Source organism: Puma concolor, chromosome B3 (genome assembly GCF_028749965.1).
Source record: "Puma concolor isolate L17-30 chromosome B3, mPumCon1.1.hap2, whole genome shotgun sequence".
Lineage (NCBI taxonomy): Eukaryota > Metazoa > Chordata > Mammalia > Carnivora > Felidae > Puma > Puma concolor.
Genome location: NC_141672.1, coordinates 134,362,924 through 134,387,828, shown reverse-complemented (window position 1 = coordinate 134,387,828; position 24,905 = coordinate 134,362,924). Strand labels below are relative to the sequence as shown.

The following is a 24,905-nucleotide window of genomic DNA, read 5'->3' as shown; positions in this document are numbered from 1 at the left end:
CTCTCTCTGCCCCTCCCCTGCTCATGCTCTGTCTCTGTCTCAAAAATAAATAAAACATTAAAAATTTTTTTTAAAAGTTTAGGGGCACCTGGGTGGCTCAATCAATTAAGCATCAACTCTTGGTTTCGGCTCGGGTCATGATCTCACGGTTCCTAAGTTCGAGCCCTGAGTCCGGCTCAGTGCTGACGGCATGGAACCTGCTTGGGATTCTCTCTCTCCCTCTCCCTCTGCCCCTCTCCTGCTGGCACTGTCTCTGTCTCTCTCAAAATAAACAAGTGCACTTAAAAAAAATAAAGGTTTAAAAAAGAATTTTTTAAGTGTGTTTATTTTGAGAGAGAGAAAGACAGAGAGTAAGCAGGGGAGAGGCAGAAGGAGAGAGAGAGAGTGACAGAGAGAGAGAGAGAGAGAGAGAATCCCAAGCAGGCTGCATGCTGTCAGCACAGAGCCTGACTCAGGGCTCGAACTCAGAAACCGTGAGATCATGACCTCAGCTGAAACCAAGAGTCAGACCCTTAACTGATTGAGCCACCCAGGCGCCCCAAGTTTAAATTTCTTTTTTAACAGAAAAGGATGTTTCCTCATTTCCTCATGTTAGGATATTGATTAAAAACTAGAATCTTGGTATGAAAAGGAATAGAGTTAGATAATACACTTTTTTTCAGGGTTTGATTTTTTTTTCACATGTTGACTTTTGGAATTAAGACAAAGCCAGTTTCGACTGGGAATGAAATCAGCATTGCCTCAACAATGGGATATCTTTCTTTATGTTTTTGAGCTGATCTAGTGCCATTCCAGATAGTAACTCAAGATCTGGGCTAAATGGAACCAGAGTCCTTGAATGGCAGCCAACAGCACCCGTCCCCAGTCCCTCCAAGTCACCCTCCAAGGATACGGAATATGACTTGCTTTTGTTACAATTAGATCGCAGAACCTCAGGTAGGAATAGTTTTCATTTTATGACACTTCTCAAACCAAATCTTGTAAACACGTCCAGACAGGAGCTGGTGTTTTCTTACACATGTTAACATTGACCTTGCCACCTAGAATCAACCCCCCCCCCCATCTGTTTAAATCAGCATTCCATATCCCTTTCACATCTTTTCTTTTCCACCTGCTCCATGGGGTAAGCCAGTCTGTTTCCACTCTGCACATACGCCAAAAATCTGTAGAGTCCCAAGAAGTTGGACTTTCAGGGACTTTAAGATGCAGAAAAACAGGCATGCAATTTGCTCATTGGCTGACATATTTCCTTCTAAATACCTGCCATTGCTGTGTTTGGATAGGAAAAGTGCATCTCAGATATTTCAGGTCGGTTTCAGTGTTAAGTATTTTCTCACCTTTTAATTAATTCACTCTTAGAGCAGGGAAAGGTAACCTCAGTGAAATATACATAACTTCCTGTGTGTCTTTTTGTGGTTATTCCATAGGCCTGGAAGGAATCTTTGACTTTCTCCCATTTGAACAAACAACAGCTTCAAAGTTGTCGACAGTGTACTAAGCAAAGATACGAGAATATCCCCAGAAAGGAAAATACGCCACGACGAAGTTGTTTCCTGTATGTGAATGCTGAGATTTAAGGAAATATCGTGGCTCCCCTTTAACTCACAAATAAATTCTTTTTTTTTTTTTTTGAACAATTGCTCCCTTTGAGATTTGCAAATAGTTCCACTAGTTTACATAGTTCTTTTTTCCTCCTTCCTTTTAAGTATACCTCTTAAGTAAGCAGACACTTTAACTTGCCTTCTTATTAGACAGCTTTTTCTCTATTGCCTTTTCATAGCACAGCTATCAAAAATAAGATAATACGCACGATCTGGGACCTAATCAGCTTTCTAGCTGAGTTTAAAGAGTCTAGAGGCTGTTTAAAGGTAGCTCTGGTTATGTGTGCGGGCTTTACTGCCTTGTTTGCTCGACCACATTTTGATGGAGAGGGTAATGTGTTTGCTAGATAAGGCAAAAGGGACCAGCCAAAAAAGCAAGGCTCTGTTTGATAAACCCTGACATATTTAGCCATTTTTCTCCCACATGAAAGGAAGCTTTAAAACTCTAAGAAAAATAGAGGTGTCCGTTCAAGCACGCTAATGTTGATCAAGACAAAAAAAAAAAAAAAAAAAGAAGTAAGTAAAGAAAATGGGCATATTTTAGTCTATTAAATTAATTAGCTCCAGAGCTTATCACGCAGTTGAAAAGCTGGATAAAATACAAGTCTGTTTCTCGTTGTTGTCATTTGACGTGAAGGGTGAGTTCTTTAAGTCAGTGTACGTTGAAAAGACAGTTGTTCTGTTCAGCTTGACTTGCCCTGGTAGAAGGTTTGAACCCTGTATGAAGGAGCTCATTAAGCAAAGTTAAACTCTTATAAGGCCGATCCGCATGGACTTGGGATGAGAACTCAGTCTGAAATTAGGGTTGAACACACATGATGACAGTCTTTGTTAAGTGGCCTATAGCCTGAAAACAGATTTAAAAAGCCAGAATCAAAATATGTCACCGGACATCTACCGGTAGCTAGAGGTCCATAGATAGCTTTACAATCTGGAATGATGTAAAAATGTTGGAGGTGAACTATTGATTATCTTATAATAATTCTCCTTTTCTAGAAAAAGTAAAGGAATAAAATATCAGACAGCTTCTCTCAAAATAGAGCTGTCTCTCAAAATGAGACTTGAACTGGTGTAGGTATAAAAATAATTTGGGGCTCAATTTTTATCCCATGGTCACTTTCAGTTAATGTAGAAGGAAATATCAATCCTAAATCAATATCCTAGTAAAATTTTCTATTTTTTTTTTCTCTAGAAAAGACACTTTTCAGGGCGCCTCGGTGGCTCAGTCGGTTAAGCATCTGACTTCAGCTCGGGTCATGATGTCACAGTTCGTGGGTTCGAGCCCCGTGTCGGGCTCTGTGCTGACAGCTCGGAGTCTGGAGGCTGCTTGGGATTCTGTGTCTCCCTGTCTCTCTGCCCCTCCCCTGCTTGTGCGTGCGCACTCTCTCTCTCTCAAAAGTAAATAAACATTTTTAAAAATTAAAAAAAAAGAAAAGATATTTTTCTGATTTCTTGTTTTTCTAAATCACAAGTGTTTTTATTATTTTATTTTATTTTAAGATTTTATTTTTTTAAGTAATCCCTACACCTGAGGCAGAGCTCAGACTCACAATTCAGAGATCAAGAGTCATATGCTACACTGACTGAACCAGCCAGGTGCTCTGAGAGTGGGGTTTTTTTCTTGTTTGTTTTTTAAGATTTTATTTTTAGGTAATCTCTCCACCCAACCTGGTGCTTGAACTCACAACTTGGAGAGAAAGAGTCGCATGCTCTACTGACTGAATCAGCCAGGCGCCCCTATAGAATGTTATAAAATATAATCACTTGAATTTTTAGAACCGTGTTTCTTCTATATATTAATCATTTTAAACATTTTTTATGGCTTAGTGTTAATAATCTCTATGAGTGTAGATTTTTAGATGAATTTAATGTCAACTAGGGATTAATGTGAATTAATTAAATTGACTGTATCTTCTTTAATGAGAAAAAAAGGATTTAGTTTTAATACTGATGATCTTAATAAAGCTTCTCTCTACTTATCTGTATTTTCTCAACATTAGGAATTATTTTTATTAGAAGGTGAATTAATTTAATAACGGCAGAGTGGGAAAACTTGAAATAAATCAAGTGATTGCAAACTGACTTTGCTATTGTTCTTGAGGCTGTGTAATCAAACCGAATAACTTTCAATTAGGAAAGACCCAATTTGTTGAAGCCACTTAAAAATAAAAACATAAATTGGAGTTCACGTTTATTTGTCTTTTGAAACAGCCATCCAACAGAATTTGAAACAATATCTACAACAGAAGGTAAACGAGCGTTTAACACACCTGACTCCACTCGGTAAATTATAAGAAAAAAATCACATGTTACAAACGCATCTCCAGTAGAATCATTGTCCCTAAGGATGCAGTACCATGAAATAAAATCCTAGCAGAAATCTGTGGGTCTCTGAGCTCCTGGGTGACTTAGTTGGTTAAACGACTGCCAGTTGATTTCGGCTCAGCTCATGAGCTCACAGTTGGTGGGATCGAGCCCCGTGTCGGGGTCTGTGCTGACAGCATGGAACCTGCTTGGGATTCTCTCTCTCTCTCTCTCTCTCTCTATTTCTCTGCCCGTCTCCCACTTGCGCTCTCTCTCTCTCTCTCTCTCAAATAATACATAATTGAACTTAAAAAAAAAAAAAGAAATCTTGGAGCTCTCTGAAATTAACTCATGGCTAAGTGACAAAGACACATGGAACTCCAAGCACATATCTGAAGTGTGTAGGTTTTATGACGCCTGTTGTACAAGGTAAGACGAATGGTTGTTGAGCACGTTAGACCACTGTGTAGCTCTTCTGTATTTTGGGGAGCATTCATTGGACTTATAGGCTACAGTTCTTTTTTTAAATTAAGTTTTCACTTATTTGTTGTTTTTAATTTTTTTTTTTATATTTTACTTATTTTTGATAGAGACAGAGCACAAGTGGGGGAGGGGCAGAGAGAGAAGGAGACACACAATCCGAAGCAGGCTCCGGGCTCCGAGCTGTCAGCACAGAGCCCGAGGCGCCGCTCCAACTCCTGGACCGTGAGATCGTGACCTGAGCCGAAGTCAGTTGCTCAACCGACTGAGCCACCCAGGCGCCCCCCTATCCTTCCCCTTATTCTATTGAGACCGTTGTCTTGCGCTTAAGGGCCCGACAAGCTCATTCCCAATGGCCTGCGCTTACAGATGGACGCATGTGATGGATGATGTGTTCTGCAGGCCGATGCTGGCGTCTTCCAGGGTGCATCCCCCAGCCAGTCAGACCTGAGGCTGCGTTTAAAACAAATGACGCGCTGATATGCTTACTCACTTTAAACCTGACAATATAGTGTTCTAGATCAGGAAGCTCCCAGTTTAAAACATTCCATGCCCAGATCTGGCTACCAAGTGGTGCCAGGCCGTTGTAGCTTTGGCCCCTGTTCTGGCTTTGCCAGGGAAAGAGTGGGTAATAGAATTCACTTCTCTGTCTTGTTGAGAATGCGAGAGAAGGGATCCAAAGTCCCTAGCTCTGCGTCTGATACAGAAGATCTTCATAGGGGACGAATCTCATCATTACTCCTGAGGATGATGACTATAATGGATGTCAGTTCCGAAATAAAATAAAGATCAGTTGAGACATTGTTGGGGTGGGATGTGCTAAATGTCCTAGTAGAGCTTTCAAAGGGGATCGAGTAGGAAACAGGCATTGCAGGTGGTGGACTTCAGTATAAAAAAGTGGACTCAGTATAAAAAAGAACTTTCCAATAATTCGATTGGCTTATAAACATTTTAAAAAATGACCATCCGAGGGCGCCTGGGTGGCGCAGTCGGTTAAGCATCCGAATTCAGCCAGGTCACGATCTCGCGGTCCGGGAGTTCGAGCCCCGCGTCAGGCTCTGGGCTGATGGCTCGGAGCCTGGAGCCTGTTTCCGATTCTGTGTCTCCCTCTCTCTCTACCCCTCCCCCGTTCATGCTCTGTCTCTCTCTGTCCCAAAAATAAATAAAAACGTTGAAAAAAAAATTAAAAAAAAAAATGACCATCCTGGGGCGCCTGGGTGGCTCAGTCGGTTGAGCGTCCGACTTCGGCTCAGGTCATGATCTCACGGTTCGTGAGTTCAAGCCCCACATCGGACTCGATGCTGACAGCTCAGAGCCTGGAACCTGCTTCAGATGCTGTGTCTTCCTCTTTCTCTGCCCCTCCCCCGTTCGTGCTCCGTCTCTCTCTCTCTCTCTCTCTCTGCAAAATAAATAAACATTAAAAAAATTAAGTAAATAAATAAAAGTGACCATCCCATCTGTCTGGGGTGGCAGAGAGTAGATAATTGTGTTAGTTGGGGTTGAACAAATCAGTGTTTCCTAAACCTGGTTGCATGAAATGGAATCACCTGGGAAGCTTTAAAAATCCACATTTTACAGATACATGAGAAACCTCTTCCCGCACAAACACAAGCATACCATTTCCAAGCGTAATTGCTGCTATTTGTTAGAAATGACACACTTTGACTATGTAAAACCGAGACAAGATGCCGCCCGTGCGAGAACAAAACTGTTTGCTTCTTAGATGGTTTCCTGCGAAACTCAGCAAATTACACCGTGCCTCCCTTTTCCAAATAACATTCTGGAGAACTCTCATGAATGTAAACATCAAGGACAGCCACAAAGGAAGAAGATACAGAACCACAACACAGAGAGCATCCCTGAGCCAGGGTTTGGTTCCAAGTTCTTTTTTTCTGTTAATAAATGATATTGTAATGGTAGCTCCCATTTATAGAAGACATTATCCTGTTCCTAAATTGCTAGCTGAATGTTCCTAAACTCTCTGACACGAGCTTTACTTTCCCGATTGGGGGGATGGGAGCGTGGAGCCAGATCGGGACTGATCATTCCAAATGCACACGGGGGCATGAAGGGGACTGTAGGTGGGTTGTGGGGACCAGGTGTGGTCATGGAGAGCAGTGGGACCATAGCAACACGGACGGCATGGACCTTTTCTAAAGAGGGGTGCCACTGTTTGACCCCTTGTTAAATGTGACCTTGTGGAAACACAGATTCAATTTTATCACAGGTTTTGATTTTTCAAGACAGCCTAGTAATTCCAAACTTCAAAATGTGAAGGTGGCCATTTAAAATATCATTTCGCAGTTCCAGACGGAGAATCCTGGAGGCTGGATCCGGCCTATGGGTCACTGGTGCTTATTCTATCTGGACTGGCTGATGGCTATGGGTGCCTTCCATCATGAGTATTTTCCAGCAGCATTTCTCAAACTTTGATGTGCATAAGAATCGCCTGGAGGGCTTGTTAAATCACAGACTTCTGGGTTTCATAGTAAGCGACTCTGATTGGGATTTCTTGCAAGTTCTCTGTTGGTACTGAGACCGACATTTGCCCGTGACTGTGTAAGCCAGGACTCGGTCATAGTCCTGCCCCCTTTGGCTTGGTTATTGTTGGGTATTCATTTGATCAATTCAGGGAGTCTCCCTGACTCCTCTTGTTCTGCTTCTTCTGTCTCCCTCCCTCCTGGTATCAAGGTGACACCTTCGGAAAGGTTGTAGCTGGCACTTTTGCATTAGGGCAGGGGAAGCAGTGCAGTATTAATGTGCTTAGATTCAGTCCGGTTAACTTGGCAGGAAATGCTGGATCCCGTTCATTTATTGTTATTGTTCGTAAACATTCGGTAAGCTTAAGGTGTACAACATGTTGATTTGATACAACATGTATATTGCAACATGATTCCCACTGTAGTGTTAGCTAACACCTCTCTTGTGTCACATAATTGTCATTTCTCTTGTGGTGAGGACATTTGAGAATCTAGTTTCTTAGCAACTTTCAAGTATGTCATACAGTATTGTTAACTATAATCATGCTGTACATTAGATCTTCCGAACTTATTCATCAGACCACACATTTATACCCTTTGTCTAACATTTGCCCATTTCCCCTGCCTCCCAGCTTCCGGTAACTATCATTCCGATCTCTGTGTCTATGAGCTAGGGTTTTTTTTGTTGTTGTTGTTTTGTTTTAGATTCCACAGATTCCACATCTAAGTGATATCATACAGTATTTGTCCTTTTCTGTCGGATTCATCTCACTTAGCATAATCCCTTCAATGTCCATGTTGTCTCAAATGGTAGGATTTACTTCTTTTTCATGGCAGAATAATATTCCAGTGTGTGTGTGTGTGTGTGTGTGTGTGTGCGCGCGCGCGTATCACATCTTCTTTATCCATTCATCCATTGACTCATCAACAGACACTTAGGTTGTTTCCATATCTTGGCCGTTGTGAATAAATACTGCAATAAACATGAGAGAGTAGACAGCTCTTTGAGATCCTGCTTTCAATTCCTTTGGGTCTATGCCCAGAAGTGGGATTGCTGGATCGTATGGTAGTTTTGGTTTTAGTTTGTTGAGGAACCTCCATACTGATTTCCATAGTGGCCGTACCAATTTACATTTCCCATCAACAGTCCACGAGTGTTGTATTGTCACCACATCCTTGCCAACACCTGTGGCCTCTTGTCAACAGTGGTTGACAATGGACAACAATGGACGATGGAATGGTTGATCCTAACCATTCCAACAGGTGTTGTGAGGGGATATCTCATTGTGGTTTTGATTGTCATTTCCCTGATGATTAGTGATGTAGAGTATCCCTTCATGTACTTATTAGCCATTTGGATGTCTTCTCTGGAAAAATGTCTACACAGTTCCTCTTCCCATTTTTTTTTTTTTAAATTGGGCTGGGGTTTTTTGTTGTTGTTGCTGCTGTTGTTATTGAGCTGTATAAATTCTTTATAGATGTTGAATATTAACCCCTTATCAGATATATGGTTGGCAAATATTTTCCCCCATTTTTAGGTTCCCTTTTCATTTTGTTGATGGTTTCTTTGGTTGTGCAGAGGTTCTTATATTTTTTTTTAAGGTTTATTCATTTATTTTGAGAGAGAGAGAGGGGAGGGATGGAGAGAGACAGAGAGAGAATCCCAAGCAGGCTCCATGCACGACCCAATGCAGAGCTCGATCTCATGATCATGACCAGAGCCTAAATCAAGAGTCAGACGCTTAACTGACTGAGCCACCCACGTGCCCCATGCGGAACCTTTTTAGTTTGATGTAGTCCTACTTGTGGAGTTTTGCTTTTCTTGCTTGTACTCAATCCTGTGTAGAAATAGGGTTACCCCTAAACACTTTGCAGATAACCAGCTTCATAAGTAAGTATATTCAGTGACGCACGGGTGATTACTCAGTGCTGGGCAATGTGCAAGGTATTTTTTCTGTGCTACCTTTAGTGCGAACAACCATTTCTGAGATAGATATTTTCATTCCTACTTCACTGAGTCTCAGAGAAGTTGCATACCTCCTCTTAGGTCGCACAGACACTAAGTGGCGAGGAGAAATTTAAAGGAAGGCAGCATGGTTCCGAAGCCTATGCTCCTTCTGGGATACTTCCAAACTTACATGCGCACACAGTAGTATAACTTGATAGAATAAAATTAGTATCAGATAAAAATCATACCTTGCCCCATAAAGGATGCAAAGTGACTAACGAAAATGTCAATTATATTGCCATATAAAATAAGTTAGAATCAAATAAAATAAAACAAGAAGGAAAGAAAGATGAAGTACCAAAAGGCTTTGCCTGAAGTCATATTCCCTCAGTAGCAGTGGCTCATGAACCTGACCCTGAGCTCCTAAAGAAAGGGTAGTCTCTAAGGGCACCATGTTATGGGGTGATAGGCCACGTGAAGGCGGAGTGGTCTCTATCCTGAGTCCAGTATGCTCGTGACCACCTGAGGAGACTCTGGAGGTGTTCATGGATCTACCTGTGTCTCCAATCCCCGGAGAAGTACTGGGTGCTGGCTACGAACAACCCTCATTGCTATTGACCTCAAACAACCTGCATGGTACTGTAGATCTGAAGCCTGGGATCCTGTCCAGGTAATTCCATCTGTCTGGCACAACACTGGAGACAGACAGGTTATGAGTTCAAACACTGCCAGCAGGTTGATGATAATCCTTCGGATTAATTGCTTTAAATTAAATATACAATCAAGGCATCATGCACTTCAACGCTGGAAGTCTGTCTTTGTTCTCCCACTTCACTTGTTTTAAGGTTCAGTACCTTTGATTGGTTGACGCATACGCAGAGCTTTCTGATAGATGACTTCAGAAGAAGAAGAAACAAAATGAACCACGGGGAAGAAATAAGATAAATACAAAACAGAAATATCTCCTGTTCAAGGGCAAGGAAACTCGCTCACGTTTGAGAAAAGTTCCTAGAGATCTTATCTGCAAGTTTCCCCATCTGAAAATGAGGAGGTTGGCGTTCTATTGACATTTAAGGTTCTTTCTGTCTGCAAGACTCAGGAAGGCACGATTCAGACTGTGATGTGATGGCGTCAGAGGTGAGCACAGGAGAAAGAGGAAGTAATCCCCAGAATGCCACGGCCGAGCATCCATCAGAGATGCAGCCAAGCAGCTTGAGCAGAGACTAATGCGGGGCTCAGTCTCATGAATTGTGACATCATGACCTGAGCCAAAATCAAGAGCTGGAGAACTGAGCCACCCAGGCATCCCGTTGCCCACTTTTCAAATTAAGTTTCCAATCTGAAAACATGCCCCTTCCTATTTTTATTTGAACTTGTTTGGTTAGTGCAAATCAAGTTAAACTAAGCAGAAACAAACCGACAAAGTACCTTCTGAAGCTTCCACATACGGCAGGTACAATAGTTTGTGCTCATAACTTCTGGATTCTCACATAGCTGACTTGGCTTGCCAGATTTGTTCAGAGGACCACGGTCTGGGATCTCTGGGATCGCTACATAGTTAGGTCTCCTTTATATACAGCAAAACCTTGGATTGCGAGTAACTTATCCTGCGAGTGTTCTGCGAGACGAGCAGACATTTCCAATAAATTTTAACTTGGTAAACGAGCGATGTCTTGCAATGTGAAGAGTAAGTGATGCTGAACGTCACATGATCACAACTGAGCCAAAGATCCTTGAAATGCACTTAGATATACAAGTGCCTTGGATTACAAGAATGTTTCCAGAACGAATTGGGCTCAGAAGCCAAGGTTTTGCCGTCCTTCACTCTGGATGTTGTTGTTTGTACTTCAGAGTGTATAAGCAACTGGATGGCTGGGCGCACATTTTAAAGCAAATGAGTTTTTTAAAAAAAAGGTCAAACACAAAACAAATCAAGACATGTTATATTCCAGCCTGTTTAGTTTTGAGGCTACGTTGGTGGGATGGTAGATATATGCTGCATTACCTACCCCTTACTCTCTAGCTTCTAGTTCTAGCTCCTGCCCTCATTTTCCTGGGGAGCCATCTCTTGTCCACAATCAGTTCTTGGGGCTCTGGTGGGGATGCCTCCATTATGCTTCCTTGACCATGGCGACTAGTCCAGAGCTTAGCGAGCAGTCCGTCAGAGCCAATCAAAGCTTGTAGCAATTAGAATGCAGTTTGGAAAGACATCCAAAATGAGAGTGGCTTCAATAAAAGGCATTTTATTTCCGCCTCATGGATAAGTCCAGAGGTAGACTGTTTTAGGACAGATACGCTAGCTCTGTTCCAGACTTTTTTTTTTTTTGGGGGAAGAAATTGACATGCTGATTCTGACATTTACATAGATGTGCAAAGAACCTAGAATAGCCAACATGTTATAGAAGAATACAGTGAGAAAACTTTCAGCACTTTATTTCAAGACTTATTGTAAAATTATAACAATTAAGCAGTGTTGTATGGTATAAGGAGGACAAATAGGCTAATGAAACAAAATATAGTCCAGAAACAGCCCCACTCATATATAGCCAGTCAGTTTTCAACAGGGACACAGAACAATTTAGTGAAAAAAAAGGAAGGTGTTTTCCATAAATGGTTCTGGAACAATTGAGATGGGAAAATGAAAAATATGGTACCTATGTTATAGCATATACAAACTATAGTTCCAGACAGATGATGTAAAGTGTAAGCAATAATTATATTCTTTAAGAATATGGGGTAGGCAAATATCTCTCAGAATATAAAGGCATTTTATTATTTTTTTTTAAAAAATTTTTTTTTTCAACGTTTATTTATTTTTGGGACAGAGAGAGACAGAGCATGAACGGGGGAGGGGAAGAGAGAGAGGGAGACACAGAATCGGAAACAGGCTCCAGGCTCTGAGCCATCAGCCCAGAGCCCGACGTGGGGCTCGAACTCACGGACCGCGAGATCGTGACCTGGCTGAAGTCGGACGCTTAACCGACTGTGCCACCCAGGCGCCCCTAAAGGCATTTTAAAAAAAGATAAAAATCTGGGGTGCCTGGATGGTTCAGTCGGTTAAGCCTCTGACCTCAGCTCAGGTCAGGATCTCACAGTTTGTGAGTTGGAGCCCCCATCGGGCTCTGTGCTGACAGCTCGGAACCTGGAGCCTGCCTCGGATTCTTTGTCTCCCTCCTCCCCACTCAAGAAAAAAATAAACATTAAAATAAATAAATAAAGATAAAAATTAAATAGAAAAAGATAAACTGCTTCATCAAAATATTAGTTCTATTTAATAAAAGGCATTATTAAGAAAATGAATGAGGGGCGCCTGGGTGGCTCAGTCGGTTAAGTGTCCGACTTCGGCTCAGGTCATGATTTCGCGGTCCGTGAGTTCAAGCCCCACGTCGGGCTCTGTGCTGACTGCTCGGAGCCTGGAGCCTGTTTCAGATTCTGTGTCTCCCTCTCTCTCTCTGACCCTCCCCTGTTCATGCTCTGTCTCTCTCTGTCTCAAAAATAAATTAAAAAAACGTTAAAAAATTAAAAAAAAAAAAAGAAAATGAATGGTATTTTAAAAAAAGAAATGAATGGGATTTGTTTTTGTCTCCATTTCACAGAACTTTAATATAATTTGGATTCTTTAGTATTTAGTAAAATGTATAGTTTTTTGAACCTTGCTTAGAAAGAAAGGTACTGGGGCGCCTGGGTGCCTCAGTCAGTTAAGAGTCATGATCTCACGGTTCTTCGTGAGTTCGAGCCCCGCATCGGGCTCTGTGCTGACAGCTCGGAGCCTGGAGCCTGCTCCAGACTCTGTGTCTCCCTCTCTCTCTGCCCCTCCCCTGCTCATGCTCTGTCCCTCTCTCAAAAATAAATATTTAAAAAAAGAAAAAAGAAAAGAAAGATATTTTTCAACTTGCTTTTTTTCTCCCTAAAACTTCCTTTACCTTCTTTGTCGCTATCAAGCACCTACATAACTCTGTGCCTTTTACCTCTCAAACCCCAGATTTGCTAACTTCAGTATCATCAGAATATTATTTGCCTTTCTACATGTACGAAGTCTTAGAGCCAATTCATTCCATCTATGCAATTACCCCTTTGTCTATAAAGATCTCCACTGGGATTTCCCTGGAAATATTTCAGTGATAGCTTCATTTTGCAGACAAAGGAAATGGAGAGAATAAAACATTTCCTGGAAATTTGACAGTCTTGGCGTTGAAAAGTTAAGCACTGTAAATTTAACAGATGCAAACAAATTAGTCCCCCTAATACTAATGTCAGAGCATCCCCTGAATTCCTATGTGATCGCAGCTCCAGAGACAGGCTCTCTAGAAAGCCTTCCCCATCCTGAGTTCCTTCTTTGTAATACCTGAATATTACCAGTTAAGCCTGCACGAGGATTATTTTATCGGTAGCTTTATAAAATGGGGTCTGGGTGCATGTGTGTCTGTGTATTTAGTATACTTTGCGCCTCTGTATTCTTCCTCGCCACAATTTCTTAAAATTCTTAAAATTAAAAAAAAAATTCCTTAAACTCATTTTTGCTGATTAAAACCTGATATTGTTAAAAGAGAGGCTAGGGGAACAGTGGCCGAAGGAAGAGAATGGCTTATCTCCCACAGGTTCTGTGCACATAGGTGTCAATGTTTCTTTCGTTAAAGATTTTTTATTCAAAAAAATTTTCTTTATGTTTTATTTATTTTTGAGAGCAAGAGAGAGCACGAGCGGGGAGGGGCAGAGGGAGAGAGGGAGACCCAGAATCCGAAGCAGGCTCCAGGCTCCCAGCGGTCAGCCCAGAGCCCGATGCGGGGCTCGAGCTCACAGGCCCCGAGATCACGACCTAACCGACTGAGCCACGCAGGTGCCCCTAAAGATTTTTATTTTTAAATAATCTCTACGCCCAATGTGGGGTTCGAACTCACGACTCCAAGATCGAAGGTCGCATGTTCCACTGACTGAGCCAGCCGCCTTCATGGTGTCTACCTTTCTAATACGTGTCTGGTGGGGCTGATACGTCACTTTGCATTTGCAGACGGGGCTGCGTTTTATGAAGGATATTCACAGACATGGCATTACGTAATCCCAGACAATACGGGAACTCTGCTAGCGTATAATGTCTCCTGGTTTTACGAATCCTTTCCCAGCGTGAGTCCTTCAAAAGACGGTGGTCTTTTGACCACAGTCAAAGCCTGTGCTCCCCAGGGAGGAGTTACACTGCCTCCCCCCACCCCCGCCCCCCAACCTCCAACGACGTGATTCCAATGGTGTTTTATCTTCACGAAGTTCCATGGATTCTTCATGAATTTGACTGTGACCACCCCGGGTCGTGAGGTTGTCCAGAATGCACACACACCTCTCCCGCCACCCATCCTGTGCAACGTTCCGGGACTGATACCCTGCCAGAGCAGTCCGGAGGGACACGTCTTTCTTTCCTCTGTCCCAGTACAAACAGACCGGGGCGTGTGTCCTAAGCCTTGCAGATAGGTGGGAGCAGGTGTAAGACCATCCTCGCCAGATACTTCTGGCCAGGAGATTCCTTTTTACTGAGTTTATTTATTTTGAGAGAGGGAGCGTGAACACGAAAACAAGGGAGGGGCAGACGGAGAGGGAGCGAGAGAGAGTCCCAAGCAGGGGTCAAACTCATGCACTGTGAGCTCACGACCTGAGCCGAAATCAAGAGTGGGGCGCTCAATGGACCGAGCCACCCAGGTGCCCCTACCCCGCAGACCCCTATAGTGAGGGTGGCCTTGGGGGGCTTGCCTCCACCCTCAAGAGTCGCCTCTGTTCCCATCTGCTCCCATACCTGGTTCTATAGCCTTCCTGTTCCTAATCTCCTTCCAACAGATTTTCTTCGCTTGACATTGGCCGGCGTCATTTTTCTCTTGTCTCCCCTCAAAGCGCCCATCTGTGTAGGTTCTCTTTTGGAAACGTCATCAGACGTTGTTTGCCAAAGTGGTTTGCAAGTGGGAGCGGGTGCGGATTTCGGTAACAATACCTTGATTCCCTCGAACAGAAAGGAGGAAGCTGCCGGAGGACAGGACTTGATAGAACTTTTGCCCAAATAACACAACTCCTATGCTTCCATTTTCCGAGGTCTCCTACCAGTCACAGAGATGAACCAGGCTGTATGCACACGTGAACACCGAATTCTGTTTGACATTAAACTGTGCACGAAGCTGACCATTTCCCAAACGAACTAGGTGGTACTTATGCCTAGGATTTTCCAGGCATCAAGGGTTATGCTAAACATTGTCTGTGCATTATCTCATTTAATTCTGAAAAAGACGATGAGATAAGCACCATTATTGTCCTCATTTTACTGATGAACCAATAAAGTTAAGTCGCCGGTACACGGCAGAGCCAGCATCCAAACTGAGGGACTGAGTCACATCGCATACCAACCACTCTGTGCTAATATAATAATTATGTGCTGCATCGCAAGGCCTATTTTCTGATTACACAGATTGTGGAAATAGATAATTTTTATTCTTCATGTTTATTCTTAGCTCCAACCACACATCTAATTAATAGATTTCATATTTATTTTATTTGTTTATAAAAATATGCTTCGCTTTTATGATGAAGTGGCTAAGTGTCAGGGACTATAACTTACTTAATTACGTATGGCTTAATTGGTGTAATAGTTAATTACACGGAGTTAATTTTTAAAATTAAGTCATTGTATTATATAACATGTTACTCTGCTGATGTCGATCATATTTCTCTGTTAACTTTGAAACTTTGACTCAAGCATTATTAGATGTATCCATAGTTCATTTTAATACTAAATTAGTACACGTTAGCAGTAAGATTATAGACCCACACGGTGTCATCTATTAAAACCATTTATTTGCCCAATATACAAAAAATATTAAATATGAAGAAAAGTCTGCACGTAACTGCCAAAAGTCAGTCTCAATGTTGAGATCAGTTGGGACATTTTATTTACTTTTGGCATTTCTTAGTCTTAGTATTCTCTCCTGTCATTTAAATAGAAACAATTCTAGGTTGAAAACCTACTGAGAGAAAATGACTTAACTATGTTGTCACATTCTCTAGGACAGGGTCACTGCTTTATATTCTTCGCGCGGAATAGCTCCCAGCACAATACATGTTTGTAGAATTTGAATTTTGAATTTAAGTGAAATGATGCTGAAAATTTTACATTAGCTACAGCCATCCATCTGAATTTAAGCCAACAGTTGCTATCTTGCATAGGGGAATCCTTAATGAGGTTTCTGGTGAGATTATTTTGGTGACAGTACAAAATGAAACATTTCTTCTCCTTTGAGTTTTCTGTTTCAGTCATGCGTGGCTTAGTCTTTAGGCTAGGGTCTCTGACTCCAGTGAAAATTAGAACATTCGTGATCGTTAAGATTTCCGATACTTTATGGGAAAAGAAATTAATACATTCCACTCTATCACCTATTTTCGTAAGGATAAAGAAACTGAAGCCCAGAGAGGTAGAATGATTTATTAATGTCACACAGCTCCTAGTACTAGAAGTGCCTTTTGAGTGTAGTGACTCTGGGTCTCAGTTCAGTATTGCTTCTACGGCACCTAGCACCGAACATCGCATTACGCAGTTAGAAATGAGTTGTAACCCATTACTGAGCTTAACGCTTCCCTACCAGTGTCTCAGTTTCGATCCTTATTCAATGTACGGGATGCATCACAAAAACAAAATGTTCTAGGTGGCCACTTCAAGATAAGAATTTCCTATGAAGTGTTTAAAGCACTTCCAACACTCAGAATGAGGAGAGTTTAGTACTCCACTGCTGTGGAATTGTAAGTTGGGACAACCTTACCGGAGAGAGTTTAGCAAGAGATATCTACAACCTTTCATTTATTTTTTTAATATAATTGTTGTCAAATTGGCTTCTGTAGAGATATCTGCAACCTTAAAAAGCATATTCCCTTTGGGGCGCGTGGGTGGCTCAGTCGGTTAAGCGTCCGACTTCAGCTCAGGTCATGATCTCACTGTTCGTGAGATCGAGCCCCACATCAGGCTCTGGGCTGACAGTGCGGAGTCTGCTTGGGATTCTCTCTGTCTCTCTGCCTCTCTCCAACTTGCACTCTCTCTCTCTCAAAAAAAAAAAAAAGAAAAAAAAAAAGAAAAAAAAAGAAAAAGCATATTCCCTTCAATTTAGCGGTTCCTTGCTAAGATGTTATCCAAAGGAAACAAATCTGGCAAATGCACTGACATGAACGGGTGTGCATGTGTGCCCACACACAATCATCATAGCACTGTTTAAAAGGAAAAGTTGAAAAAAAAATTAAAAAAAAATAAATAAAAGGAAAAGGTGAAAGCACGCACATGTCCGTCAGTGGGGGTTGGTTCTGGTACATACTTACCAGAGATGTGCAAAGAAAATGCAGCCTTTCTGTTTCGTGATATTGGATTGGATGCTTCTATGAGGACCGACCTTCTTGGAGGGTAATAGTGGGGTTGCTGGTGGGTGCTTGAACTTTCAACGTGCCGCTTAGTGAAATACAAGCTTCTCTGCTTTCAACTGTCTGCAAAACTGTCTCTTCGGGGCCAATGCACAGTGTTTTGGGTTTCTTTCCTTCCCTGCTGCTTTTTCCTGTGGTCGTCATGGAGGAGGAAGAGCTTGGCTTTATGTGGCCTCTTCTGTGCTCTTACTGGTCTCTGCTCCCATCTGGCCTTTTTCGAGTAGTTATGTTCTTGGATTCACTGTGGGAGTGTACAGTCAGACATTTCTTCTTGGTCTCAGAATGTGACCACAATGGATTCTCCCCACTCTCCCCTTCTTTGCTGGTAAGCATGCTGGGAATGTGGCCGTCCAGCCAGAGACTAAATGACATATGTCATAAGTGACATATGCCACTTCATTGGTTGGTCCTTAAAACATTGTATGCACACTCTCCTGAGTTTTCTTTCCTCTGTTATTACTGTAATTACTGGGACCCATCTTTGGCCCAGCAGCCAGCCTCCCCACTCAAGACTGTTAATGATGGAGAGAAATAAATATCTTCATTTCAAAAAAATGTTTATTTCCTTATTTTGAGAGCAAGAGAGAGTGCAAATGCAAGCTGGGGAGGGGCACAGAGAGAGGGAGAGAGAGAATCCCAAGCAGGCTCCACAATGTCAGCACAGAGCCCAATGAGAGGCTTGATCCCATGAACTGTGAGATCATGACCTGAGCCGAAATCAAGAGCTAAATGCTGAACTGACTGAGCCACCCAGAGGGCCCCCAAAATGATAGCTTTCTGAGAAAGAGTGAATGGAAGGAAAATTTTAGAGACACATCTGAATGTATCTGTATTTTAGCCTTTAGTTTTATACTTAGTTTGGCTGGGTATAGAAATCTAAGTTAGAGATCATTTGACTTTGAAATTTTGAAAAATTTTGCTCCAGAGAATAAACTTCCAGTCCTTTGTATCTAAGGTGAGGGTGGGCTATTTCTTGGGTATGTGATCTTAAAAGAAGATCTAGATATTTGACTTGTTCTTCAGCAGATTAAAAAAATTTTTTTTCTTTATTTTACTGTCCCAATCTCTCCTTCCCCTCTCACTATAGGTTTTAGGCATATTTGGTGCCATGCATGTTTGCATCCTTGGAGATTATTTTATGTAATTCATATCTGTTCACAGATTCCTTCATGCTTGGCTTATGGTTCAGTTTTCTGGGATCTGCTAATTCAGTGACCAGCCTTTCACCCGCTCTATAGATTCCAAACTTTGATTGCTTTAATACTATCTTTCATTGTCCCTATCCTTGTAGACTTATGTCTACAAAAATCCTTTTCTAGTATTTCGTGGGTTGGAGAAAAGAGAAATGAGTGAAAGCATATGTATATGAGTGAAAGCATCATGTATAATACTTGATTAAGAATTTGGAATAGTTCCTTATTTTCCTTTAGACTTCTACTGTATTCTAATTGTGAATATTTTATTGTTCAACTGTAGAGTTCAAAGCGTATTTAGGAGCACTTGGCTGGCTCTGTTTGTAGAACATGCAATTTTTGATCTCAGGGTTGTGAGTTTGAGCCCCGTGTTGGGTGTAGAGATTACTTAAAATTAAAATCTAAAACTAAGCTTATTCAGGGGCACCTGGGTGGCTCAGTTGGTTAAGTGTCCAACTCTTGATCATGACCAAGTTCAGGTCATGATTCCAGGGTCTTGCAGCTCAGAGCCTGCTTGGGATGCTCTTTCTCCCTCTCTCTCAGCCCCTCCTCTGCTCACGCGCACACCTTTCTCTCTCGGAATAAATAAATAAACTTAAAAAAAAGCATATTCAAAAATGTTTTTTTTTTTTAAAGCTTATTTATTTATTTTGAAAGAGAGAGAGAGACAGTGTGTGTGTGTGTGCCCACGAGCAGGGGAGAGACAGAAAGAGAGAAGGAGAGAGAGAATCCCCAGCTGGTTCTGTGCTGTCAGTGCAGAGCTCGACTTGGGGCTCGATCCCAGGAACTGTGAGATCATGACCTGAGCTGAAATCAAGAGTCGGACACTTAACCCGCTGAGCCATATAGGTGCCCCACAAAAACCACTTTCTTTTTTTTTTTTTAATTAATTAATTAATTCATTCATTTATTTATTTTTTTATTTTTTTTTTCAACGTTTATTTATTTTTTTTGGGACAGAGAGAGACAGAGCATGAACGGGCGAGGGGCAGAGAGAGAGGGAGACACAGAATCCGAAGCAGGCTCCAGGCTCCGAGCCATCAGCCCAGAGCCCGACGCGGGGCTCGAACTCACGGACCGCGAGATCGTGCCCTGGCTGAAGTCGGACGCTTAACCGACTGCGCCACCCAGGCACCCCTATTCATTTATTTTGAGAGAGAAGAGAGAGAGAGAGAGAGAGAGAGAGAGAGAGAGAGAGAACCTGAGCAGGGGAGGGACAGAGAGAGGGAGACAGAATCCCAAGCAGACTCTGCACCATCAGCACAGAGCCCGATGTGGAGCTCGAACTTACAAACCATGAGATCATCACCTGAGCTGAAATCAAGGGTCAGATGCTTAACCGACTGAGCTGCCCAGGCGCCCCAACCATTTTCTTTTTTTTTTTTTTTTTTTTTTTTTTTTAAATTTTTTTTTCAACGTTTTTTACTTTATTTTTGGGACAGAGAGAGACAGAGCATGAACAGGGGAGGGGCAGAGAGAGAGGGAGACACAGAATCGGAAGCAGGCTCCAGGCTCTGAGCCATCAGCCCAGAGCCTGACGCGGGGCTCGAACTCACGGACCGCGAGGTCGTGACCTGGCTGAAGTCGGACGCTTAACCGACTGCGCCACCCAGGCGCCCCTATTCATTTATTTTGAGAGAGAAGAGAGAGAGAGAGAGAGAGAGAGAGAGAGAGAGAACCTGAGCAGGGGAGGGACAGAGAGAGGGAGACAGAATCCCAAGCAGACTCTGCACCATCAGCACAGAGCCCGATGTGGAGCTCGAACTTACAAACCATGAGATCATCACCTGAGCTGAAATCAAGGGTCAGATGCTTAACCGACTGAGCTGCCCAGGCGCCCCAACCATTTTCTTAATGAAAAAACAGGGAATGCAAGCTGGTGCAGCCACTCTGGAAAACAGTATGGAGATTCCTCAAAAAACTAAAAATAGAACTACCCTACGACCCAGCAATGGCACTACTAAGCATTTATCCCTGGGTTACAGGTGTGCTGTTTTGAAGGGACACATTATATATTATATAATATATAATAATATATAATATATATTAATATATATTAATATAATATATTAATATATAATAATAATATAATATAATAATAATTATTATATATATATAATGGAGTTTTACTCAGCAATCAAAAAGAATGAAATCTTGCCATTTGCAACTATGTGGATGGAACTGGAGGGTATTATGCTAAGTGAAATTAGAGAAAGACAAAAATCATATGACTTCACTCATCTGAGGACTTTAAGACACAGACCAGATGAACATAAAAGAAGGGAAGAAAAATAATATAAACACAGGGAGGGGGACAAAGCAGAAGAGACTCCTAAATATGGAGAATAAACTGAGGGTTGCGGGAGGGGGTGTGGGAGGGGGGATGGGCTACATGGGGAAGGGGCACTAAGGAATCCACTCCTGAAATCATTGTGGCACTAGATGCTAACTCATTGGGATGTAAATTAAAAAAATAATAATAAAATTTAAAAAAAAGAAAAAAGAAAAAGAAAAAACAAAACTGCTTGACAGCATAAACTTTGTAGCTCATGAGATGTTCACTTTCTCATGTGCCGTTTTCGTTTTTCCATTTTCTGGTTGAGATAAGAGAACTTGGGGAACCACTGCATCACTGAAAAGCAGGCATCTTGAATGTTTCATGAAGAACCATGTTTTATTCTTGGAGTCCCGGGGAGTACTCTTTTGGTCGCGTGATGTATCTGAATGACTCATGCCATCCTCTCTCATTCTCTCTTTTATGAACACGGCACGGGAATTTGCAAAAATAGATGGGACTGGGGTCGCTGTCCTGGATTGTGGCACCAAGTGACGTAAGAATTTGGGGTGCCATAACCACATCCTGGCCTGAGAAGTAACCCTAACTTCTCGACCGAAATAATGCATTCTGGACGCAACACGCCTGCCTTGTTCTTCAGGAGTCAAAGAACCTTCTCTAGAGGCAACCCAGCGTATGGAATCTCATCAAGCAAGAGCCTGTGTGGTTCTCCCCGTCTGAAATGACCGCCAGTTTTCTTGGTGACAAATGTATCTGTGGGATGGTTTCGGGAGTCTACAATTTTGGGGCGGGAGGAGATTTGGAGAATGTCCAATCTTGCTGCCTTTTGAAGGCTGAGGTAATACCCACCACAGGAATGCCAAGACTTTTTATGGGCAGAGATTAAAGGCTTCCAGTGTCATTAAAACCCTGGACACAGTCAGGTAGACGTTGTCTCTGGGGACCACATATTCCCCTCTCCAGACTGCCATTCCCTCTTCCCCATGTGGGGCTCGAACTCATGACCCTGAGATCCAGAGTCACGTGCTCTTCCGGCTGAGCCAGCCAGGTGCCCCTCTACTAAGTGTTCTAAGGAAAAGATAAGAGTGTCCACGGTTACCACCTTGGAAATCACACGCATTTTAATTAGGGCTTCGAGATCTCACAGCCTTCATTTTCTCATCCGTCCAATGGAGCTAACACCGCTTACAGCGGAGAGCTGTTTAAATAGTTGGAATAAACGAAAAAGCCGACCGCGATACCTGGTAGTTGCCACTCTGGTGAAAGGAGAAATTTTATGGCAGGGATTATATGTGCCCTCCCTCCTGAATCTGGGCTTCTGCCTGCCTGCGGGGCTATCTGCCATTGCAGAAAAACTTATCAACCAGCTTTGGGATGGGTCGATTGATGGAAATCTTAAAAATACTTCAGGATTTGGGGCGCCTGGGTGGCGCAGTCGGTTAAGCGTCCGACTTCAGCCAGGTCACGATCTCGCGGTCCGTGAGTTTGAGCCCCGCGTCGGGCTCTGGGCTGATGGCTCGGAGCCTGGAGCCTGTTTCCGATTCTGTGTCTCCCTCTTTCTCTGCCCCTCCCCCGTTCATGCTCTGTCTCTCTCTGTCCCAAAAATAAATAAACGTTGAAAAAAAAAATTAAAAAAAAAAAAAAAAACTTCAGGATTTCCGAGCTGCTCTTGGAAATACGTGTTTATTGGGGCGCCTGGGTAGCTCAGTTGGTTAAGTGGCCGACTTTGGCTCGGATCATGATCTCACGGCTCGCGAGTTCGAGCCCCGGGTGGGGCTCTGGGCTGACAGCTCAGAGCCTGGATCCTGCTTTGGATTCTGTGTCTCCCTCTCTCTCTGCCCCTTCCCCTCCCCCCAAGAAAAACATTAAAAAAATTTTTTTTAAAGAAAATATGTGTTTATTAACTAGCTTAGTGGAATAAAACCTCTTTTTATCGCAGGCACGGTGGAATCCTGGTGGACAAGAGTGCTGGTCCAAGTTTGGCTGATCAAATGCAAAAGTAAACATTCTAAGTGGCTTTAGACTCTTTCCATTGTATTTTTCCCAGGCATAGGGAAACCAATGAAATAAATCAAGCCCGTGATCTCAAGGAAAATAAGTAAAAAGAGAAGCCAAAAAAAAAAAAAAAAAAAAGATTACTCGTAAGGGTTATTTTATTTCCTCCAAAGGTGTCTCCTGACATTTACAGGGAGTAGATAGGGTCCTACAGTGCCTGCAAGAGATTGAATGTGTGTGTCCTCCCAAAATTCAAGTGCTGACGTTCTAACCCCAGTATGGTCGTACCAGGAGGGGGATCGGGTCACGAGGGTGGGGAGCCCCCGTAGATGGGGTTAGTGCTCTAATAAAAGAGGCCCCAGAGAGCTCCCTCACCCCTTGCGCCAAGTGAGGATACAACCCAGCCATTTCTGAACAAGGAATTTGGCTGTCACCACACGCTGAATTTGCCAGTGCCTTGGTATGTACTTCTCAGCTTCCAGAGCTGTGAGAAATACATTTCTGTTGTTTACAAGCCACTCAACCTGTGGGATTCTGGTAGAGCAGTTTTAATGCACCAAGGAAACACCCAAAGGTAGAGCCTACGCCTACGGCAACATTTCCAACCATCGTTCTAGCACGGGGGCCTTAATTTTATTTTTTTATATTCTAACCGCTTGGAAAATCAGTTCTAGATGAAACCACCTTGGAAATCACCATTTCGTTGCTACGTTTAAAGAAACAAATGGTCTAATTGCTAAATGATGCAAGCTATTTGGGAATTCATCTTGTCTTTCAGAATTGGACCCAGTTTACCTTGGCCCGTTGACACAAGTCAAGTAGACTTTACATTAGATGCAGAGGAAGAAGGAGACTACAATGACAAGGCTCTGTTCTCTTGTTTTCCGACAACATTCAAGAGTGTGGAGAAATGATCCTAGAGGGTAAATGAAAAAAAGTCAAGTTGAATAATATTTAGAACATGATTTCGATTTTGTCAGGAACCTGCATTTGTATATGAGCATAGGACAGAAAGCTTAGTGTTTACGCGACAAAACGTCCACCATGGCTTTCGGGAATATTTTGCTCTTGGGACATTTTTTGCGTGCATCATATTTTCCCTGAAGATCCTGTCTTCTCCTTAAAATGAAGGAAAAAAAAAAGCTGTTGATAAGAGAATTTTCTCTTTGGGTTTCTGCAGCTATCTCCAAACACATCATTTCTCCATTTAAGCTAGACCTGAATTTTTATGAAGTTAAAAACAAGTATTTTTACAGAGCGGTTACAGGTTGCCCCCGCTTTTATAAACTCTGTTTTTGAGTAACATCTACTCGATGAAATTATTTTTGGTTTCCTAAAATGAGGGCCAGCTAAACTCGTAGGAACATCCCAGTGGATTACATAATGAACTTTGGTTTCTTTTCTTGTGGTGGCAATCGAAAAGATTTTGGCCAAGTCGCAGCCAAGACCAAGGCTAAGGTGGAGTCATTTGTTCCCAGGACAGCAAACTAAGACTTAACTGCAGTTTCAACCACCCGAGGAGTAGAATTTTAAGCTAATCAGTCTGGAATTTTCTGGGCCGCACCTAGGAGCCATCACAGAGGATCTACCTAAGAAGACCCCCCACCCTACCCTGACCTTCCTCCTCAGGGAAGGTGGACTCACGTGGACTAATCTTTTCTTTTGCAAAAACTGCCTAGCCCCATCCTCCTTCCTATAAAACCTTACATTTTGTACACATCCTTGGAGCTTCTCTGTATTTGCTAAATGGGGTTCTGGTCGATGGATTAATCACTTAATTAGGCCAATTAAACCTTCAAATTTATTTAGTTGAATTTTTGTAAGTTTTTAATTATTATTTTTAAATGTTTATTTATTTTTGAGAGAGAGACAGCGTGTGAGCAGGGGAGGGGCAGAGAGAGAGGGAGACACAGAATCTGAAGCAGGCTCCAGGCTCTGAGCTGTCAGCACAGAGCCCAACGTGGGGCTTGAACTCACGGACCTTGACCCTGACTGAGCCACCGGGTGCCCTGAATTTTCGTTATTTAACAGACTTCTAGGATCAGTTTATGAGGCAGGGGAGATGATGGGACATTAAAGTTGGAAGGACCATCTGGATCATTCCAGAAGAGAGGAAAGCTCAGAGAAGTTGCCTAAGGCCTCGGGGCAACTTGTCATTGGCTGACCAGCAGAGATAGT

General features: G+C 42.5%; 1 long non-coding RNA gene across 2 annotated transcripts in view; it reads left to right on the top strand.

Moving 5' to 3' along the window:
• LOC147580392 (uncharacterized) overlaps positions 1–24,531 on the top strand; it is an 86,256-nt gene extending 61,725 nt beyond the window's left edge. The window contains exon 3 of one of the 2 annotated variants that reach the window (XR_015252850.1): positions 23,506–24,531. This is a non-coding gene — a long non-coding RNA (uncharacterized LOC147580392). Of the gene's footprint in view, positions 1–1,427; positions 3,785–23,505 lie in introns of those variants that run through there. The other variant, XR_015252849.1, reaches the window with a different exon arrangement.
• Positions 24,532–24,905: the final 374 nt, after the last annotated feature.